A 7,752-nucleotide genomic window follows, 5' to 3' on the forward strand; every position below is an offset into this window, starting at 1 on the left:
GGTAAATTGCAAGAAATATAAATTCTACAACTATCCAATTACAAGGAAACAATAACAACAACTCAATTAAATAATAAAAGAACATAAAATATAAATTGCATTAAATGAAATCCAAATCCAACAATGGTGCTCATAAAACTAAAGAGAGGCATAAAAAGGGAAATTAACATTACAAACTAAGAGAATGGAGGTGTAGGAACAAGAAATTGTAAAGAAAACAAGATGAAAACAAGAAATTAAACCTAGATCTAAGACGCAATTAACCTAAAACCCTAATTCTAGAGAGAAGATGGAGCTTCTCTCTCTAGAAAACTAACCTACATAATGCTAACCTAAAACTAATTGCTCCCCCCTTGTTCTCTCTTAAATTCTGCGTGAAATAGCCTCAGAAATGAGTTGGACTTGGGCCTGGAAAGCTCAGAAATCGCCCCCAACGTTTTGCCTTTAATAAGGTCACATGAATCATGAACGAATTTTTGATGGTATAGAATTTCACAAATGAATTCTCGTTTGCAAGTATAGTTTCTAAACCAACAAATAATACTTTCAAGCAAAAAAATTGTTTGTCACAAGTACAAATCCCAATAAAAATAACCGAAGTATTCAAAGGTCGGGTCATCTCTCAAGGAATTGCAAGGAAGTGTACTTACTATTGATTATGGGAGAAACGTTTTTGGGTTTTTGAAATAAGGAACAAGGAAATAAAATGGCAAGAAATTAAATTAATAACTAAGAAAACTCTTAACTAGGATTGAGATGATAATTGTGATGATAATTTTATTTCACTTTCACTTAGTTAACCTCTACAATGAAGGTAAGTCAAGTGAGCAAAATCCACTTAGGTTCACAAGTCCTAATCAAAGACTAGATTTAGTGAAGCCTAAGCCAATCAGCTATCTTCAATTATCCTTCAACAAGAGAATTTGATAACTCTATAGTCTCAACTAATCAATCCAAGTCAAGAATATAAAAACCTAATTTAAAATCCAACCAAGCATTTTATCAAACACTTAGAAGGCATAACATAAAAACATAGAAGATTAACAAGGATTATTAACTTTAAATAACCAATTGCAAGCATCAATAACACAAATTAAAGAAAGCAACATAACCATAGAAAACATAAACTGCATTAATATGAAAATTAAATCTAACATCAAACATTCATAAACTAAATTGTCAACATAAAGTAATCAACAAGGAAAATAAATAAACTAGAATGCTAGAACAAATAAAAGTAGAAGAGAAGCTAAATTAAAGGAACATTGAACCTGAATTTGAGAAGAAATCAAAAAGAGAACCCTAAAACCTAGAGAGAGGAGAGAGCCTCTCTCTCTAGAAACTACATCTAAAACCTAAAATTATGTGAATGAGAAGTGACACCCTGATTCCCCCACTCTGCAGCCTCTAATTTGTGTTTTCAGGCTTGGAACTGGGCCAGAAACAGCCAAGAAATCGTCCCCAGCAATTTTTGATACGTTCAGCACATGACTCTGTCATGCGTACACGTCGCCCACGCGTACGCGTTGCTGAACTTTCACAAGTTCATGAGTATGCGTGATCCACGCGTGCGCATTGTCTAACTGCAAAGCAACTATGGCAAATTATGTATCATTTCGAAGCCCCGGATGTTAGCTTTCTAACGCAACTAGAACCGCTTCATTTGGACCTCTGTAGCTCAAGTTATGATCGATTTAGTACGAAGAGGTCAGGATTGACAGCTTCACAATTCCTTCAATTTCTTGTATTCCTTCCACTTTTGCATGCTTCCTTTCCATCCTCTAAGCCATTCCTGCCCTATAAACCTGGAAACCACTTAACAAACATACAACAGCATCGAATGGTAATAAGAGAGGATTAAAATTAGCAAATTTAAGGTCAAAGAAGCATGTTTTCAATCAAAGCACAAAATTAGGAAGGAAAATGTAAAACATGCGAATTCAATGAATAAGTGTGAGAATGATGTATAAAATCCACTAAAGTAAGCAAAAAATAAATCATAAAATAGCGGTTTATCGGTGACCAATGTCACGCATGTGCGTGGACGACGAGTACGCGTCGCTTGATGATTCTCTGGTCACGTGTGTGCGTGGGTGACGTGTACGCATCACTGGCAAATCTCCTTCTCACGCGTACGCGTGGCCTTCAGTTCAACAAATCCTCATTTCTTCATGAATTCTCTACTTTGCATGCTTTTCTCTTCGCCTCTTCCATCCAATACTTGCCTTATGAATCTGAAATCACTCAACAAACATATCAAGGTATCGAATGGAATTAAAGTGAATTAAAATTAGCAATTTAAGGGCCTAAAAAGCATGTTTTCTCTCTTAAGCACAAATTAGGAGAGATTCACAAAACCATTCTATTTTATTGAATAAATGTGAGAAAAGTTGATAAAATTCTCCAAATTAAACACAAGATAAACCACAAAATTAGGGTTTATCACGTACGTACACAGGTCTGTGCATGCGCACACAGGGGTGAAAGTACATGGTGTGCAGACGCACAAGCATGTGCGCACGCACCCGGCAGGTGGGGTGAAAATGATTTTCTGTGCACACACTAAGGGGTCTTTTTATTGTCTGTTTATAAGAAAAGGGGTCATGTGTGCGTGCGTACAAAGGTGAAAATGCAGGTGATGAGCGGATAATTTGTACGCTTTTTGGCATTGTTTTTAGTATGTTTTTAGTATGATCTAGTTAGTTTTTAGTATATTTTTATTAGTTTTTAGTTAAAATTCACTTTTCTGGACTTTACTATGAGTTTGTGTGTTTTTTTCTGTGATTTCAGGTATTTTCTGGCTGAAATTGAGGGACCTGAGCAAAAATCTGATTCAGAGACTGAAAAGGACTGCAGATGCTGTTGGATTCTGACCTCCCTGCACTCGAAGTAGATTTTCTGGAGCTACAGAGGCCCAATTGGCGCACTCTCAACGGCGTTGGAAAGTAGACATCCTGGGCTTTCCAGCAATATATGATAGTCCATACTTTGCCCAAGATTTGATGGCCCAAACCGGCGTTCAAAGTCACCCTCAGAATTTCCAGCGTTAAACGCCGGAACTGGCACCTAAATGGGAGTTAAACGCCCAAACTGGCACAAAAGCTGGCGTTTAACTCCAAGAAGAGTCTCTACACGAAAATGCTTCATTGCTCAGCCCAAGCACACACCAAGTGGGCCCGGAAGTGGATTTTTATGTCATTTACTCATCTCTGTACACCCTAGGCTACTAGTTCTCTATATATAAGACCTTTTACTATTGTATTGGAGGGAGCTTTTGATCATGTTTTTATGATTGAACTCACTTTGGGAGGCTGGCCATTCGGCCATGCCTAGACCCTGTTCTTATGTATTTTCAACGGTGGAGTTTCTACACGCCATAGATTAAGGTGTGGAGCTCTGCTGTACCTCGAGTATTAATGCAATTACTATTGTTCTTCAATTCAATTCCGCTTGTTCTTTGTCCAAGATATCACTTGTTCTTCAACTTGATGAATGTGATGATCCGTGACACTCATCATCATTCTCACCTATGAACGTGTGACTGACAACCACCTCCGTTCTACCTTAGATTGGGTGAATATCTCTTGGATTCCTGATACACGATGCATGGTTGATCGCCTGACAACCGAGTGCTCGCCTGACAAATGAGCCAGCCATTCTGTGAGATCAGAGTCTTTGTGGTATAGGCAAGAACTGATGGCGGCATTCAAGAGAATCCGGAAGGTCTAACCTTGTCTGTGGTATTCTGAGTAGGATTCAATGATTGAATGACTGTGACGTGCTTCAAACTCCTAGCAGGCGGGGCGTTAGTGACAGACGCAAAAGAATCACTGGATTCTATTCCGGCCTGACCGAGAACCGACAGATGGATAGCCGTGCCGTGACAGGGTGCGTTGAACATTTCCACTGAGAGGATGGGAGGTAGCCACTGACAACGGTGAAACCCTTGCATAAGCTTGCCATGGAAAGGAGTAAGAAGGATTGGATGAAGACAGTAGGAAAGCAGAGAGACGGAAGGGAAAGCACCTTCATACGCTTATCTGAAGCTCTCACCAATGATATACATAAGTATCTCTATCTTTATCTTTATGTTTTATTCATCATCCATACCCATTTGAGTCTGCCTGACTAAGATTTACAAGGTGACCATAGCTTGCTTCATACCAACAATCTCCGTGGGATCGACCCTTACTCGCGTAAGGTTTATTACTTGGACGACCCAGTGCACTTGCTGGTTAGTTGTGCGAAGTTGTAGTGATCACGATTTCGCGCACCAAGTTTTTGGCGCCGTTGCCGGGGATTGTTTTGTGTATGGACAACTGACGGTTCATCTTGTTGCTTAGATTAGGTATTTTTCTTCAGAATTCTTAAGAATGAGTTCTAGAGTTTCATGATGATCTGTTGAAATCTGGCTGGCTGTGAAGCCATGTCTAATCTTATTGGACCGAGTTTTCAACTTATCATCACAAGAGCTTGTTGATCTCTATCAATCTTGCTATTGGAGCAATGATTTGCTAAGGCTTGGCTGGCCATTGGCCATGTCTAGTGTTTTGGACCGAAGCTTTCTTTGAAAGCTTGGCTGGCTGTGAAGCCATGTCTAATTCCTGGACCGGAGTCTTAGACTAGCATTGCAATGATTCCTGGAATCCAAACTGAGAATTCTGAAACCTTTATTTTCTATTTTCATATAATTTTCGAAAAAAGCACAAAAAAATTACAAAACCATAAAAAACCAAAAATATTTTATGTTTCTTGTTTGAGTCTAGTGTCTAATTTTAAGTTTGGTGTCTTGCATGCATTGTTTATTTGATCTTGGTTCTATTTTCAAGTCAATAGTACAGGGAACTGAAGATTCAGAACATGCAGCAGAGGAATTACACAGAAAAAGCTGGGCGTTCAAAACGCCCAGTGAAGAAGGACAGACTGGCGTTTAAACGCCAGCCAGGGTGCCTGGTTGGGCGTTTAACGCCCAAAAAGGTAGTGCATTGGGCGTTAAACGCCAGAATGTGCACCATTCTGGGCGTTTAACGCCAGGATGGCACAAGAGGGAGGAATTTTGTTTTCAAATCAATTTTTTTTTCAAAGTTTTCAAAGTTTTTCAAAATCAAATCTTTTTCAAATCATATCTTTTCAATCAAATGTTTTCAAAATCAATTTCTTTCCTTTTTTAAAGATACTTGCTAACAATTAATGATTTGATTGAACATTTCAAGTATGTTGCCTTTTCTGTTGAGAAAGGTTTAATGTTTGAATCATATCTTTTCTTGTTAGGCAAGTCATTAATTTTCAAAATCAAATTTTTTTAAATGTTTTTCAAATCATATCTTCTCAATCACATCTTTTAAAAACCAATCATATCTTCTCAATCACACCTTTTTCAAAATAGTTTTCAATCAAATCTTTTTAATTTCTAATTTCAAAACCTTTTTCAAAAATCACTTTACTTCTTTCCCACTTTTGTTTTTGAAAATCAATTAGTGTTTTTCAAAATGTTTTCAAAATCTTTTACTTAATTTTCGAAAATTCTATTCTCCTCTTCTCACATCCTTCTATTTATGGAGTACCACTCCTTCTCAATGCACAATTCGAACTCTATTTGATTAAGTTTGAATTCTTCTACCTCTTTCTTCTATTTTTCTGTTCCTCTGACACCTCAAGGAATCTCTATACTGTGACATAGAGGATTCCATATTTTTTTGTTCTCTTCTCTTTCATATGAGCAGGAGCAAAGACAAAGGCATTCTTGTTGAAGCTGACCCTGAACCTGAAAGGACCTTGAAGCGAAAGCTAAGAGAAGCTAAGGCACAACTCTCTGTAGAGGACCTAACAGAAATCTTCAAAGAAGAAGAACCCATGGCAGCCGAAAACAACAACAATGCCAACAATGCAAGGAAGGTGCTGGGTGACTTTACTGCACCTACTCCCGACTTCTATGGGAGAAGCATCTCTATCCCTGCCATTGGAGCAAACAACTTTGAGCTTAAGCCTCAATTAGTTTCTCTAATGCAACAGAATTGCAAGTTCCATGGACTTCCATTGGAAGATCCTCATCAGTTCTTAGCTGAATTCTTGCAAATCTGTGACACTGTCAAGACTAATGGGGTAGACCCTGAGGTCTACAGACTTATGCTATTCCCTTTTGCTGTAAGAGACAGAGCTAGGATATGGTTGGACTCACAACCTAAAGAAAGTCTGGACTCATGGGAAAAGCTAGTCAATGCCTTCTTGGCAAAGTTCTTTCCACCTCAAAAATTGAGTAAGCTTAGAGTGGAAGTCCAAACCTTCAGACAGAAGGATGGAGAATCCCTCTATGAAGCTTGGGAAAGATACAAACAATTGATCAGAAAATGTCCATCTGACATGCTTTCTGAATGGAGCATCATAGGTATTTTCTATGATGATCTCTCTGGACTGTCCAAGATGTCTTTGGATAGCTCTGCTGGAGGATCTCTTCATTTGAAGAAGACGCCTACAGAAGCTCAAGAGCTAATTGAAATGGTTACAAATAACCAATTCATGTACACTTCTGAAAGGAATCCTGTGAACAATGGGACAAGTCAGAAGAAAGGAGTTCTTGAGATTGATACTCTGAATGCCATATTGGCTCAGAACAAAATATTGACTCAGCAAGTCAATTTGATTTCTCAAAGTCTGTCTGGAATGCAAAATGCACCAAACAGTACTAAGGATGCTTCATCTGAAGAAAAAGCTTACGATCCTGAGAACCTTTCAATGGAAGAGGTGAATTACCTAGGAGAACCCTATGGAAACACCTATAATTCTTCATGGAGAAATCACCCAAATTTCTCATGGAAGAATCAAGAGAGACCTCAACAAGGTTTCAACAACAATAATGGTGGAAGAAACAGGTTTAGCAATGGCAAGCCTTTTCCATCATCTTCTCAGCAACAGATAGAGAATTCTAAGCAGAACCCCTCTGACTTAGCAACTATGGTCTCTGATCTGATCAAGACCACTCAAAGTTTCATGACTGAAACAAGGTCCTCCATTAGGAATTTGGAGGCACAAGTGGGACAGCTGAGCAAGAAAGTTACTGAACTCCCTCCAAGTACTCTTCCAAGCAACACAGAAGAAAATCCAAAAGAAGAGTACAAGGCCATCAACATGGCCGAATTTGGAGAGGAAGGAGAGGAAGTGAACGCCACTGAGGAAGACCTCAATGGGCGTGCACTGACCTCCACTGAGTTCCCCAATGAGGAACCATGGGAATCTGAGGCTCAAAATGAGACCATAGAGATTCCATTGGACTTACTTCTGCCCTTCATGAGCTCTGATGAGTATTCTTCCTCTGAAGAGGATGAGTATGTCACTGAAGAGCAAGTTGCTAAATAACTTGGAGCAATCATGAAGCTAAATGACAAGTTATTTGGAAATGAGACTTGGGAGGATGAACCCCCTTTGCTCACCAAAGAACTGGATGACTTGTCTAGGCAGAAATTACCTCAAAAGAGACAAGATCCTGGGAAGTTTTCAATACCTTGTACCATAGGCACCATGACCTTCAAGAAGGCTCTGTGTGACTTAGGGTCAAGTGTAAACCTCATGCCTCTCTCTGTAATGGAAAAGCTAGGGATCTTTGAGGTGCAAGCTGCAAGAATCTCATTAGAGATGGCAGACATCTCAATAAAACAAGCTCATGGACTTGTAGAGGATGTTTTGGTGAAGATTGAAGACCACTACATCCCTGCTGATTTCATAGTCCTAGAGACTGGGAAGTGCATGGATGAATCC

At 39.0% G+C, this 7,752-nt stretch overlaps 1 non-coding gene across 1 annotated transcript; it reads right to left on the minus strand.

The window, feature by feature from the left end:
- Window positions 1-6,258: 6,258 nt before the first annotated feature.
- Window positions 6,259-6,362, minus strand: LOC130971231 (small nucleolar RNA R71). Its single transcript, XR_009082462.1, has one exon. It is a non-coding gene; the product is annotated as a small nucleolar RNA R71 (small nucleolar RNA).
- Between the last annotated feature and the right edge of the window lie 1,390 nt (window positions 6,363-7,752).

This window comes from Arachis stenosperma, chromosome 3 (assembly GCF_014773155.1).
Source record: "Arachis stenosperma cultivar V10309 chromosome 3, arast.V10309.gnm1.PFL2, whole genome shotgun sequence".
Taxonomy (NCBI): domain Eukaryota; kingdom Viridiplantae; phylum Streptophyta; class Magnoliopsida; order Fabales; family Fabaceae; genus Arachis; species Arachis stenosperma.